Source organism: Oncorhynchus kisutch, linkage group LG13 (assembly GCF_002021735.2).
Source record: "Oncorhynchus kisutch isolate 150728-3 linkage group LG13, Okis_V2, whole genome shotgun sequence".
Lineage (NCBI taxonomy): Eukaryota > Metazoa > Chordata > Actinopteri > Salmoniformes > Salmonidae > Oncorhynchus > Oncorhynchus kisutch.
Genome location: NC_034186.2, coordinates 60,586,435 through 60,601,837, shown reverse-complemented (window position 1 = coordinate 60,601,837; position 15,403 = coordinate 60,586,435).

The following is a 15,403-nucleotide window of genomic DNA, read 5'->3' as shown; positions in this document are numbered from 1 at the left end:
TTCCTGAATATTTAATTGAGCCCGTAAATACCTCAGCGTTTAATGCCCGAAATCAGAATGTTTTTTTTTCATATACCACATGATTAACACTTTCTGGGATCAAACAGCCTAGGGAAGCAGCTGTCTTCGGCTGCATTTAGACAGGCAGCCATATTCAATTTTAATCAATCAGATGAGCTGAAAAAGAGCTGTTGTGAAAAGATCTAAACCGTCAAAAAACCAACTAGTGGAAAAGCAGATCCGAATTGGGCTGCCTATGTAAATGCAGCCTTTAACATGTGTCTTACATGCCTCGTTAAAAGTGCCCGGAGCCAGTTAATTTTATTTGGGTATGCCAAATAAAAATGTGACTCACATTCACTTTTTGTTCTTCACATTTTCAAACAGTACATTTATATTTTCCAAATGGGCTATACATTTGGTAGAGTTTTTTTCTCTCGCCTGAGTAGCCTCCTTTCACTGCCAAAAATAAAATTAAACCATCTAGTGTTCAGCGAAATAACAACACAATGTCAAATACAGGTAGCCTAGTAAAATAATTAACATCCAATCACATAAACCGTTAGTCTCGCGGGAATTCCACCAACTACTTTTATGTAGCCAAAAGTAGCGGCTGCTCAGGTTGGTATCTGTACTTGTTGCGCAAATGCCATGACAGGGAGACATAGTGGAGTGGTAACGCGCGTCCAAGCAGTTACTCCCGACACTTGGGTACACTGCAGCATCCACCGAGAGGCTCTTGCTGCCAAGGGAACGTTTTGGACATAACAGTGAAAATGGATAACTTTGTTAAATCAAGGCCCCTGAACTGTCATGTATTTTCTGCACTATGCAATGATATGGCCATGTAAAGCTTTTACAACATACAAAAGAAGTGCGCTGGTTATCAAGGGGCAGAGTATTGACACGTTTAGCTGAAAGTTTTCTTTACTGACCATAATTTTCACTTGTCTGACTGCTTGCATGATGATGAGTTTCTCACACGACTGGCCTATCTGGGTGATGTTTTTTCTCACCTGAATGATCTGAATCTAGGATTCATGGACTCTCCGCAACTGTATTCAACCAAGGCACCTGCAAGTTCCCGGACATTTCTGGGGGAAATGGCCCTAGCCCTCACCCTCTGATCCAACCTTGTCCCAGACATGCTCAATGGGATTGAGATCCGGGCTCTTTGCAGGCCATGGCAGAACACTGACATTCCTGTCTTGCAGGAAATCACGCACAGAACGAGCAGTATGGCTGGTGGCATTGTCATGCTGGAATGAGCCTGCAGGATGAGCCTGCAGGAAGGGTATAAGAATGTCTTCCCTATAAGGCACAGCGTTGAGATTACCTGCAATGACGAAAAGCTCAGTCCGATGATGCTGTGACACCGCCCCAGACCCTCCACCTCGAAATCGATCCCCCTCCAGAGTACAGGCCTCGGTGTAATGCTCATTCCTTTGACGATAAATGCGAATCCGACCATCACCCCTGGTGAGACAGAACCGTGAATCGTCAGTGAAGAGCACTTTTTGTCAGCCCTGTCTGGTCCAGCGACGGTGGGTTTGTGCCCATAGGTGACGTTGTTACCGGTGATGTCTGGTGAGGACCTGCCTTACAACAGGCCTACAAGCCCTCAGTCCAGCCTCTCTCAGCCTATTGCGGACAGTCTGAGCACTGATGGAGGGATTGTGCGTTCCTGGTGTAACTCGGGCAGTTGTTGTTACCATCCTGTACCTGTCCCGCAGGTGTGATGTTCGGATGTACCAATCCTGTGCAGGTGTTGTTAAACGTGGTCTGCCACTGCAAGGACGATCAGCTGTCCGTCCTGTCTCCCTGTAGCGCTGTCTTAGGCGTTTCACAGTTCTGACGTTGCAATTTATTTCCCTGGCAACATCTGCAGTCCTCATGCCTCCTTGCAGCATGCCCAAGACACATTCACGCAGATGAGCAGGGCCCCTGGGCATCTTTCTTTTGGTGTTTTTCAGAGTCAGTAGAAAGGCCTCTTTAATGTCCTAAGTTTTCATAACTGTGACCTTAATTGCCTACTGTCTGTAAGCTGTTAGTGTCTTAACGACCGTTCCACAGGTGCATGTTCATTAATTGTTTATGGTTCATTGAACAAGCATGGGATACAGTGTTTAAACCCTTTACAACGAATATCTATAAAGTTATTTGGATTTTTACGAATTATCTTTGAAAGACAGGGTCCTGAAAAAGGGACATTTATTTTTTGCTGAATTTAGATGACAGATGACGCTAAAGCAAAAAAGCAAGTTGTAAATAAATAATTATAACAGTCATGGGAGCCTGGGACCCGATAAACTACATCCAACGAGTCAAAGAACAGAAGCCGAGGGATACACTAGCTAGAACCAAAGATCTTTATAACTAACACAAGATAGACCACAGGCTGTCATTTCCAATGGGAACAAATGAGTCATAGTGGGCAGAACAAGCAAGGAGGGGGGCAGAGTCAAATGAGTCACGAGCTAGCAAGATTCTATTGGCGTGTTTTAGCATGTATTTGCATATTTCCATTAGGAAAATGCCTACTCTGTGAAGTGCGCATGTGCAATAACTCAATTTGTCCTTGTACTTTTACTAAACAATGCAATTTTTGGAAACCTGGAAAAGGGTAAAGTCTACAAAAGCTAGTCCACTCTGTTCATAACAGATTCTAGCTTTGGGAACAGAAAACTGTATTGAGATCAAATCTTTCATCGATGAGAACATTTGCAGAATGTAGGCCAAAATCCATCTGGTTCCATCTTCTCCCACTGCCAGCCACGGGGCTTCCTCTCACCAGCATATGTGGTAGTGAGTGGAAACGCCAAGCGGTTGCTTCACATTTATACATTCGGTGAAATGTCCGTTTCATTGTTTTATCTGTGCTAGAACCTTTCCATTGCAGATCTAGTAGGACAGAAGAGCATGGCAAATTTTGTTTCACTGTACATCAGGTTCTACTGTAAGTGACAGGGTGACATGCTGTGTGGACTAAAACAGCATAAAACCAGGTGCATCACAAAGCATAATCAAATTAATTAGCCAGTTACAGTCATTTTGAAACATTGAGAAATAGTTTGGTAAAACCCTTTTTTGTCAAATTAACCAGTTATCTACCTTTGATAAGCAGTTAGCTAGCTAGCTATAGCTAATTGGTACCTTGCTAGCCAATTAGCTCCCATGCCAATTTCAAGTCTTTCTTAGCTAATATCTGACTAACTCTGAAAAAGTTATTTCAGAATGAAAGTTTACTGACTCGTGCATCATGCTTTGTGACATTATGTTAGCTAGCTATACCCAATAAGATCATGTTTTCACTTTGCATCTGCGTGCTTGTAGCATTCTCCCTGGTTTCAACTGAGTGCTTGTAGCGTTCTCCCTGGTTATCACAGCCACAAAGTCGACATTGGCTATCGTTCATGAAAACAAAATGCATTTAAGGTTGGGCATAAGGTTGGCAGTGTGGTTAATTGTAGGGTGAAGGTAAGGTTCAAAATCAAATTTTAAGAAGTTAAATTGTAGAAATAGGCAGATTTTATGAATTCCTAGCTGTGGTAACTAGTGATGACCAGTCACCCAATGCTGCTTGTTCTAAATAGTATAATCTGTTCAAAACAGTGGCAGCATGTGCAGCAGTGGTCACTCAGTTTTTGACATGCAAAAGTGAAAGAGGTGTGTTTATGCTGTTGTTCAAATGCAGTGATAATTTTCCTTTACTGACATGCTACAGGGGGAAACACAGTTAGAATTCACTAGAATTATGAACAACACTAAACACTCCAACAAATAATAAGCAGGGGAAAACTCCCAAAGGAGAATGTAAAACTCAGAGGACTTTATTAACTAAAATCAAATCAAATCAAATTTATTTATATAGCCCTTCGTACATCAGCTGATATCTCAAAGTGCTGTACAGAGACCCAGCCTAAAACCCCAAACAGCAAACAATGCAGGTGTAGAAGCACGCTGGCTAGGAAAAACTCCCTAGAAAGGCCAAAACCTAGGAAGAAACCTAGAGAGGAACCAGGCTATGTGGGGTGGCCAGTCCTCTTCTGGCTGTGCCGGGTGGAGATTATAACAGAACATGGCCAAGATGTTCAAATGTTCATAAATGACCAGCATGGTCGAATAATAATAAGGCAGAACAGTTGAAACTGGAGCAGCAGCACAGTCAGGTGGAAGTTGAAACTGGAGCAGCAGCATGGCCAGGTGGACTGGGGACAGCAAGGAGTCATCATGTCAGGTAGTCCTGGGGCATGGTCCTAGGGCTCAGGTCAGTTGAAACTGGAACAGCAGCATGGCCAGGTGGACTGGGGACAGCAAGGAGTCATCATGTCAGGTAGTCCTGGGGCATGGTCCTAGGGCTCAGGTCCTCCAAGAGAGAGAAAGAAAGAAAGAGAGAAGGAGAGAATTAGAGAACGCACACTTAGATTCACACAGGACACCGAATAGGACAGGAGAAGTACTCCAGATATAACAAACTGACCCCAGCCCCCCGACACATAAACTACTGCAGCATAAATACTGGAGGCTGAGACAGGAGGGGTCAGGAGACACTGTGGCCCCATCCGAGGACACCCCCGGACAGGGCCAAACAGGAAGGATATAACCCCACCCACTTTGCCAAAGCACAGCCCCCACACCACTAGAGGGATATCTTCAACCACCAACTTACCATCCTGAGACAAGGCTGAGTATAGCCCACAAAGATCTCCGCCACGGCACAACCCAAGGGGGGGGCGCCAACCCAGACAGGATGACCACAACAGTGAATCAACCCACTCAGGTGACGCACCCCCTCCAGGGACGGCATGAGAGAGCCCCAGCAAGCCAGTGACTCAGCCCCTGTAATAGGGTTAGAGGCGCTAGAAGCATGTGTTTCAGACATAAGGAAGTGGATGGCTGCAAACTTTCTACTATTAAACTCGGACAAAACAGAGATGCTTGTTCTAGGTCCCAAGAAACAAAGAGATCTTCTGTTGAATCTGACAATTAATCTTAATGGTTGTACAGTCGTCTCAAATAAAATTGTGAAGGACCTCGGCGTTACTCTGGACCCTGATCTCTCTTTTGAAGAACATATCAAGACCATTTCGAGGACAGCTTTTTTCCATCTACGTAACATTGCAAAAATCAGAAACTTTCTGTCCAAAAAATTATGCAGAAAAATTAATCCATGCTTTTGTCACTTCTAGGTTAGACTACTGCAATGCTCTATTTTCCGGCTACCCGGATAAAGCACTAAATAAACTTCAGTTAGTGCTAAATACGGCTGCTAGAATCCTGACTAGAACCCAAAAATTTGATCATATTACTCCAGTGCTAGCCTCTCTACACTGGCTTCCTGTCAAAGCAAGGGCTGATTTCAAGGTTTTACTGCTAACCTACAAAGCATTACATGGGCTTGCTCCTACCGATCTCTCTGATTTGGTCCTGCCGTACATACCTACACGTACGCTACGGTCACAAGACGCAGGCCTCCTAATTGTCCCTAGAATTTCTAAGCAAACAGCTGGAGGCAGGGCTGTCTCCTATAGAGCTCAATTTTTATGGAACGGTCTGCCTACCCATGTCAGAGACGCAAACTCGGTCTCAACCTTTAAGTCTTTACTGAAGACTCATCTCTTCAGTGGGTCATATGATTGAGTGTAGTCTGGCCCAGGAGTGGGAAGGTGAACGGAAAGGCTCTGGAGCAACGAACCGCCCTTGCTGTCTCTGCCTGGCCGGTTCCCCTCTTTCCACTGGGATTAACTCATTATGTTCTACTTTAGATTGGGGTCGAGGGGATCTGACATCAGTTGAGCGCCATAGGAGGCCATAGCTGGCTAGGACCCCTAACCTCCAAAGGGCCCTGAGGGTCTCAATATCGTTCCAACAACCTGGTAGCCAATGGGCAGAGGCCATGAGAATTTTACCCCAATAATCTCACTCTGTCCAAATGCCTGCAATTAACATGTTGGCCTATTATTGTATTGTTATTATAATATTATTGTTAAAACTGAAGTTTGTTTCTCTTGTTTCTCAAGGCTGTATTTTTCCTCTAATTGTGTATTAATTATCCTATTTTAAACTCTCCATAATCCATCAGTTTAAATGATATTGATTCAGATTTTGAGTGGAATATTTTGGTGATAAAAAATAAAAAATCATTATAAATCATATCTGCATTGGCAATTGACTGTGATCCTTTGAATGTGGCCTTTGATTCAATGTCATCAAACTTGATTTGCATGTGCATATGCAATTATTTTTTCCAAAGGTATTACTAACCATGTTTCTAGAAATGGTGGAAAATTAAATAGTTAGGCTACCATAATCATAACCATCATAATTACTTTCTATATTTGAATCGGCACAATAAAGCTCAATTATGTACTTCAGAATTAGCGCCTATTCAGTAAACAGCTGTCCACCTGTCCCCTCCTTCCTGGGATAAGACAAGGGTGCCTGTATATGTCGAGGCACCCTCACCAAATATGGGGCTACATGGGAAGAATTAAGAACAGTGCTGCTGAACCAAAGCCCAAGTGGACTTTATGTCACAGTCAGGGTGTGTAATTCCCTGCAGACAAATAAATCATGCAGTTGTTAGGGTGTCCAATCAAAAATGCATCTTTTGACCAATGACTAAAATAATATATTAATTGTGTATATAATCCTCAAAGAAAACCAATAGTCCAAACCTCATGTTTCCATCATAATCAGTTCAGAAGTTATTGGAGTTTTTACTAGGGCTGGGAAGATTCCATTATCGCGATACTCATTAGTATCGTGACAAGGAAACAAAACATAAAGCGGATTTAACTTCTTTAGGAGAACAGCCTTGATGTTGGAAACAAACATCATTATGTTGTCATCCAGAATCACATTTATTTATTTGCAAGCTGTAGCACACAATAGTTTACATACAGCAGGTTTTTAAAGGACCAAAGAGTCTGCTTCATGTTTTCATTTTTGCCATGGGAAAAATATTGTGATACTGGTATTGTCACAGCCATAGTTTTTACCCTGTAACCAGAATTAGAGTGACTAAATCAATTGAGGCCAGAGAAGAACGGTGGTCACAAATCAGGAAAATTGCATCTCGTCAGCTAGGTTGGATGCTGTGTAATAATTAAAGCTACTGGCTACCTGACAGACTCGCTACAGTTGAACTGGTCATCTTTCTCCTTGAATCCGCCGGACATAAAACAATATAGAGGTAAGATTGATATTGATTTTGAGACATGGTATTTTTATATTTTATTTATTTTCATATTATTTCAATTCCTCACAAATTCCATTGTGAAATGACAACGGAGCACTGAGCGTATAGGCAGTGGTGTAAAGTACTTACGTAAAAATACTTTAAAGTATTACTTAAGTCGTTTTTTGGGGTATCTGTACTTTACTTTACTTTTACTCAAGTATGACAATTGGGTACTTTTGTTCCTGTTCCCAAGAAAGCTAAGGTAACGGAGCTAATTGACTATCGCCCGTAGCACTCACTTCCGTCATCATGAATTGCTTTGAGAGACTAATCAAGGACCATATCACCTCCACCCTACTTGACACCATAGACCCACTCCAATTTGCATACCACCCCAATAGGTCCACAGACGATGCAATCGCAATCACACTGCACACTGCCCTAACCCATCTGGACAAGAGGAATACCTATGTGAGAATGCTGTTCATTGACTACAGCTCAGCATTTAACACCATAGTACCCTCCAAACTCGTCATCAAGCTCGAGACCCTGGGTCTTTACCCCGCCCTGTGCAACTGGGTCCTGGACTTCCTGACGGGCCGCCCCCAGGTGGTGAAGGTAGGTAACAACATCTCCACCCCGCTGATCCTCAACACTGGGGCCCCACAAGGGTGCGTTCTCAGCCCTCTCCAGTACTCCCTGTTCACCCACGACTGTGTGGTCATGCACGCCTCCAACTCAATCATCAAGTTTGCAGACGACACCACAGTGGTAGGCTTGATTACCAACAACGACAAGACGGCCTACAGGGAGGAGGTGAGGGCCCTCGGAGTGTGGTGTCAGGAAAATAACCTCACACTCAACGTCAACAAAACAAAGGAGATGATCGTGGACTTCAGGAAACAGCAGAGGGAGCACCCCCCTATCCACATTAATGGGACAGTAGTGGAGAGGGTACAAAGTTTTAAGTTCCTCGGCGTACACATCACGGACAAACTGAAATGGTCCACCCACACAGACAGCATGGTGAAGATGGCGCAGCAGCGCCTCTTCAACCTCAGGAGGCTGAAGAAATTAGGCTTGTCACCAAAAACACTCAAACTTTTACAGATGCACAATCGAGAGCATGCGGTCGGGCTGTATCACCGCCTGGTATGGCAACTGCTCCGCCCATAACCGTAAGGCTCTCCAGAGGGTAGTGAGGTCTTCACAACGCATCACCGGGGAGCAAACTACCTGCCCTCCAGGACACCTACAGCACCCGATGTCACAGGAAGGCCAATAAGATCATCAAGGACAACAACCACCCGAGCCACTGCCTGTTCACCCCGCTATCATCCAGAAGGCGAGGTCAGTACAGGTGCATCAAAGCAGGGACTGAGAGACTGAAAAACAGCTTCTATCTCAAGGCCATCAGACTGTTAAACAGCCACCACTAACATTGAGTGGCTGCTGCCAACATACTGACTCAACTCCAGCCACTTTAATAATGAAAAAATGTAATAAATGTTTCACTAGCCACTTTAAACAATGCCACCTCATATAATGTTTCCATACCCTACATTACTCATCTCATATGTATATACTGTACTCTATACCATCTACTGCATCTTGCCTATGCCATTCTATACCATCACTCATTTATTTCTTTTTTTATGTACATATTCTTATTCATTCCTTTACACTTGTGTGTATAAGGTAGTTGTTGTGAAATTGTTAGGTTAGATTACTCGTTGGATATTACTACATTGTCGGAACTAGAAGCACAAACATTTCGCTACACTCGCATTAACATCTGCTAACCATGTGTATGTGACAAATAACATTTGATTTGATTTGATTTAATGATGTGGTAAGGACCCCACTGAACAATTCATAACGTGAATAATCATATTTGGCCTTGTAAAAAATATTTTATAACATAAGGAAGTTACATTTCCATCACCAAAGTGCCTTTTCACACAGTCTGGGCAGAGTAGATGGACACCATAAAGTAAATGCAAAGGAAGTTGTGATACTGTGTAAGGTGTGCTCAGTTCAGAACTGTTTTAAATATTGCTTGAATAATCTTCATATTTTTCTCTCTTTCAAAAAAAAACAGACTTCTTACAGCGTGTATAGTTCCCTTCACCTACAATGAGAATCCAGGTGAATCACTTTGCCGATGAGAGACACATCCAGCTCTTCCTGGATGGAGAGGAGCTACTAACTGATGAGCTGGAGGGCATCTCCATCAGATTTTTTCAAGATTGATCATTAGCAAGATTTCAGTCATTCAAGCTTCGTCAGAACCAGCTGGACGGTAGTGCCAAAGACAGCAGTAAGTCTAGTGCTGGACTTGGGCAGGAATCACCGGAGCTGAGTACTGGCACCTCCATTTTTTTTTTTACAGCTTGAGTTCCTGCACCTCTTATATAATCCTCCAAAGTATTGTGGAGTTCTTGCACCTAAATATAAACATTACCTGCACACAAAATGATTACCGGCACCTATTTCAGTCCAAGTCAAGCACTGAGTAAGTCTTCATAAGTCTGGTGGCCTATAGGAGTGAGCTGCTGTGTGTTTGGTGCTGATACTGTATAGGTTTAGATGGGGGATGGAGAGGTTTGGACACTTGAATGAATGGGAAACTACCTTGGTGCTCTAGGGGTACTTATAGTAATTTACTTGAATTTCCTCCCGGAAAAGGGCTAGCAGTGTTAATGGGAAATCAACAAAAGTACGTTGTTTTCATTTCTGTCCCACCCCGTAACTCAGTGTTTAATTCAGAGAATCAGAATGTTAAATTCAGAGATTCAGAGTGTTTAATAGTCACATGTACAGGGTTTCAGGTGTGATTGCAGGGCACAGTGGAAATCTTACATGCTGACTACACTGCTCGCGTTACGTGCGCAGCTTTGCGAAATACATTTACACATACAAGTTATTCAATCCTTTCGTCCAAACTTTCTTCCATGTTTATATCCCAGGACAAATTACAGTAGCTAGCAACAGCAAGGTAGCCAGCTAAATGGCCACGAATGTGTCATGTGTTTCCACCTGTCCCCAAATGAATGTAGTTGGTTTAGAGTTCTTTAAAAAATATATATATTTCAACCTGCGTATCCTGATCGCGTCTGGTGGGATGGACAAAATCAACAAGTATGCGGACACACGCACATGCAGTCAGCATGTTAGACTTGGAGCTCCAACATGCAGGACTAAGTGAAGTAAAATAATGAAAGGGCACTCGGGGACGGGACACATCTCTTCAACGTCCTGAGGTTGAAGAGTCACTGTCGTGCCTCCTTCACTACAGTGTCTGTGTGGTTAGACCATTTTAGCTTCTCTGAGATGAATGCGCGGAGGAATTTGAAGTTATTGACTGTCTCCACGGCGGCCACGTTGATGAGGATGGAGGCGTGTCCGGCCTGGTTCCTCCTGAAATCCACAATCAGCTGCACTGTTTTGCTAACATTGAGGGAGAGGTTGTTTACCTAGCAGTCTCGTCGTTGTTGGTAATCGTGACTACCATTGTCGTGTTGTCAGCAAACTTCATAATGGAGTTGGAACTGTGTGGGGCCATACATTTGTTGGTATACAGGGAGTACAGGAGGGGACTGAGGATGCACCCTTGTTGGGCCAATGTGTTGAGAATCAGTGTCGAGGAGGTAATGTTGCCTACCTTCACCATCTGGGGGCAGCCCCCCAGGAAGTCCAGGACCCAGTTGCAAAGGGAGGAGTTCAGACACAGGGCCGTGAGCTTTGTAAATGAGCTTATAGGGCACTATGGTATTGAAGTCTGAGCTGTTGTCGATGAACAACATCCTCACATATGTGTTATTTTTGTCCAGGTGGGTAAGTGCAGTGTGCAGTGCAATGGCGACTGGGTAGTCCATGGATCTGTCAGAGCGAGTATATTTTAGCAATTAGATTTACTTTTGATACTTAAGAATATTCTAAACCAAATATTTTTAGTATTTTACCTGGTGACTTTTTACTGGGAGTCATTTTCTATTAAGGTATCTTGACTTTTACTCAAGTATGACAATTGAGTACTTTTTCCACCACTGCGTATAGGCCTACCAAACTTTTTATTTTCAAATCCTTTTCATTTATTCAGCTTGCGTCATGCTAATTTTGTATATTGCGATCCGCGGAAACAACTTTGAAGACAACGACCACAAAATGTAAAATCCTCAAAAGTTATGAGAAACATATCTTGCTGTTCATCTGCTGTTGCTAAAGAATGTGGATGTGTGAATGCCAAGAGGTCTGTCAGCACCTGCCCCTTTCATTGATGGTAGTTTAGTATGAAGATGGTATTTATTATACTGGAATGATAGTTATAGAAGAAAAACAGGAACACGCTCACTTTGCACAAGTGTCAATTAAACATATACTCCACGTTGGTTCAACATAATTTCTATGAAATGACATAAAATCTACGTTGATCCCGCCAGTGTGTGCCCAATGGGACACTGATGCAATAACTTAACAAAATAAGTTTAACTATATGAATAAATAAAATGGAAAGTTAAATGTTTTCAAATATAATTCAATATTCGCTTATGAATATGAATATTAGAGATCACAATTTGGAGAAATATCCTATTCTCCAAGAAATTGATAGGTCACCTGGCTGTAGTTTATCACCCTGTGTACTAACAGGACTCCAACTGAAACCAGCACAACTGAAAACCAACAAAGCAAGTTATTGCACACTCCCCGTGAAAGACAGGGGCAAGCTGGACATAAGGGGAACAAAACCACTGACCACCCCTCCCTTTGCTCTGCCCCATCCGCATGCACGCCTATAGCGACACAGCGACATTGTGGAGGTGCGTGACCTGGGGGTCACCGGAGGTCAAGAGAGGTTAGCATTCATGGCCAGTTAATTGAATGGGTCCATTCAGGGCACATGTGGCTCTGCAGGGGCCTCGCTGAGTCTCCATGGGGCTAAGTTGGCTCTGCTAATAGAGAAGGTCATAAGAAAGTCATGCCATGAGTCTCTCCGTCCGATCTCAATTCCACCACACACATGCAGGCATACACACGCACACACAGACACACATGCACATGGACCCATCAACCACTCTTGCTATGTTTTACACTTTTTTGGGGGCACTGCTGAAATTGAGAGCTGGCTGGAATTATGAGAACCGTGGAATTCCATTGAATTATGACAGTACAATTAATGACATTTTTTTCCCCCTCATTCAAAGCTTAGGAGGCAGCCAGTTGGGTTAACAACCTATTAAAAGTCACAACAGGAGAGCCCTAAACGGAATGGAGGTCACTAGAGCATTGTATAAGCCCACTGCACTGTATTGCATTCAAATCAGATAACTCTTACATGTACACTCAACTTGGCTATTGATTAATGGAATCCACCTCCACTTAACTGAGGTGGCTGGAATTACACAGACGTAAAGCATAATCAATGAAGGGCTATGGAATTTTATAGTTGGAGGGAATCTGAATTCTGGGAGATGTAAATGAATGAATGGTACTATGAAAAGTGAAGAATTCTGTGGATATCTCAAAATGTGAACATTCTGTGAAATGATGGAGCGTGTGCATCATCAGCAAGGCAAATCATGGTGCTGTAGTAAACTATATCGAATAAAAGGGAACGCAGCGGTGCGTTGGTTCCTACTAATTCCATAGCTAACGTTTAAACATGAAATGTTCACTATCTGTGCTGGTCCTGTGAGCTAACTGAGACAGAATTTGACACCACTCCCTATCCTCCTACCCCCATGCCAACACTAGTTCAGTCTCGTCAGTAGAAGAAGAAAAGAAAAGCGATAATGAATGAAAAAGACGATACAACCGAGAGATGAGAATGAGAATAAAGATGGGGGGGCGTGCCTTAATTAACCAGTGACTAATCTCAACCAAATGAATAACCGGGTCATGGCTGTGAGGAAAAGGGTGGAAGAAAACAAGGGAGAGAGAATAAAAAAGGAGAGAGAGGAATGCAACGTAATGGCACCCAGGTCCCTCCGATGGGAATTTAGTCCCTTTCCTTTCCCCATAACCCCTCCCAACCTCTTCTATTCTCCTCTGTGCTCCGATCACAAACAGTCTTTGTGGCTCTCAAACCTTTATCGGATGCCAATTTGCATGAAGGCAACAAGCAGCCACACTGTTTTGTGTGATAGGACAGCAGCTGCACCTCCCCTCACTGAACACACTGCATGTCCTCTTGTTTAAGACCCCTCGAATGCATTCACACACACACACACACATACCAAATACACACACTTGAACTAGCGCACATGCACACATGATTCTGCTTGTTTTACAATTCTCTAAACACACGCATGTACACGCATACAAACACACATAGACACACACACACACACATCCGGTCATTGCTCGTGACCCTTCAAAAACGTTCACATACACAGCTTACACACAAACTTGATCGTGGCACACATACACACGGCTCCCTTTTGAGCTTAAATAAAACAGGAGGTGCCTACACAATACTATTTTGTCTTAGGGGAGAGCAGAGGGAGGTGTGGCCAGGGCTGCAGCATATTAATTAGGAGACTGTAGTGTAAGAGGGAATCAGGCGTATTAAACAGATGACATACTGGGACAAATATGGCACTACTTTCTCTCTGTTCTCCCACGGTGGCGCAGGGATACAGCATGCGCAGAGTGACTTCCAGCCATGGCATGCAGCCAGCAGTTGGAAATTAGCAGCAGGCACTGTGAGAATTAATTAGCAGTATGAACACTGAACGCATGAAGCTGTGCTCAAGCCCCTGTGCTGGAAGTAGAGAGGTATGAGTCGATTCAATATTTGAGCACTAGGTGGAATCATTGAGGCATGGGAGGTGGGAATCTGATTCACTTTGGTGGTCTGACTGGCATCCTCGCTGTGTGATTGTAATTGAATGCATAAATTGATGTATTATAATTCGAAATATATATTTGTGATAATGAAAAACTTTAAATGATTCCAAGTTGGCAGCCATTCAACATTTAGTCTGCGTTTGCTTCTCATTAGCAGAGCACTGAGAATTCTTAGACAAAATGAATCTAACAAAAATTACACATTGAATTGATTATAACCCTGTGTTAGCAAATTACCCCATTGAAATATATGAATCTCCTTGATGACGAAAAACATTATTTCAGATGTTCATTCCAGTCTCACCACATCTGTCTGGCCATTTGCAACACAGAGAGCGTTCTGACTAGGGACAGGGCAGTGAACAGTTGACAGGCCATACAGTGGTGCATACCTCCATGTTCCTGGACTTTTATTCCTAAGGGGCACCCAGCATCAACCAGCTCTTCGTGGGCGTTCTGATCCTCAACGGCTTTCTCTTTGGACTCTCTTTCTTTCTCTGTATCTTTCTCCCTCCATTTCTCTGTATTGCCCCTTGCTATCTCTGTGCCTCTCTATTTTCTTGTTCAATCTGGTTTTATTTAGTCCAACCCTGTCAATCTCTCTCTTTCTCTCCGTCTCCTATTCTATCCATCTCACTCACTATCACCGTCTCCCTCCATCTTTCTCATTTTCTTTGTCTGTCTGCATATTTATCGCTCTCATGCTCACCCTCTCTTCCTCCCTCCCTCTACCCATCTTTCTCTCTTTCCCCCTCTCTCTGTCTTCCCACTGGCCGTCCTTCTCTGCCACTTCCTCGGTGGGGCATTTGCAGCCCTGTGTTTGAATCTCCGCTCCTGGCACCTAGTTCTAAGCGGCCGGCTCTGCATGGGAGGAGGAGACTGTGTGTGAGCAAACGGGTGCCCACTCCTGCCCCTGGCGCCACAATGGGCTCTTTATTCCCTCTCAATGGGCTCCATTAACGCCGGGCCCTTTGCCTCTGGAGGGGATGTCAGGCTTCCCGACATGGCACATAGAGACGGCCATTAGAGGCAGGAAGCCGGGGGCAGGGGCATGGGAGAGGTGCCAGGGTGAGGGGGCAAGCGGGTAGAGGCAACGTTTGTGTAGAACACACACAGAAAAGGACACATTCACCCAGTCACACAAATACTTGTGCACACGCACGCACACATACACACACACACACACACATTTGCTCACAAAAATGTGGGAACACACACCAATCCGAAGAGGACTGGCAAGTCCGAGCCTTTGTGCCGCTCTCCTTTTTTCCATGCTTGCCACCAATCAACATTGCTGTGTCGATCCTCCATGGACAACCTCTCAATTTCTACTGTCTTTACGGAAGTTAAAACTCAAGACACCATAATCAG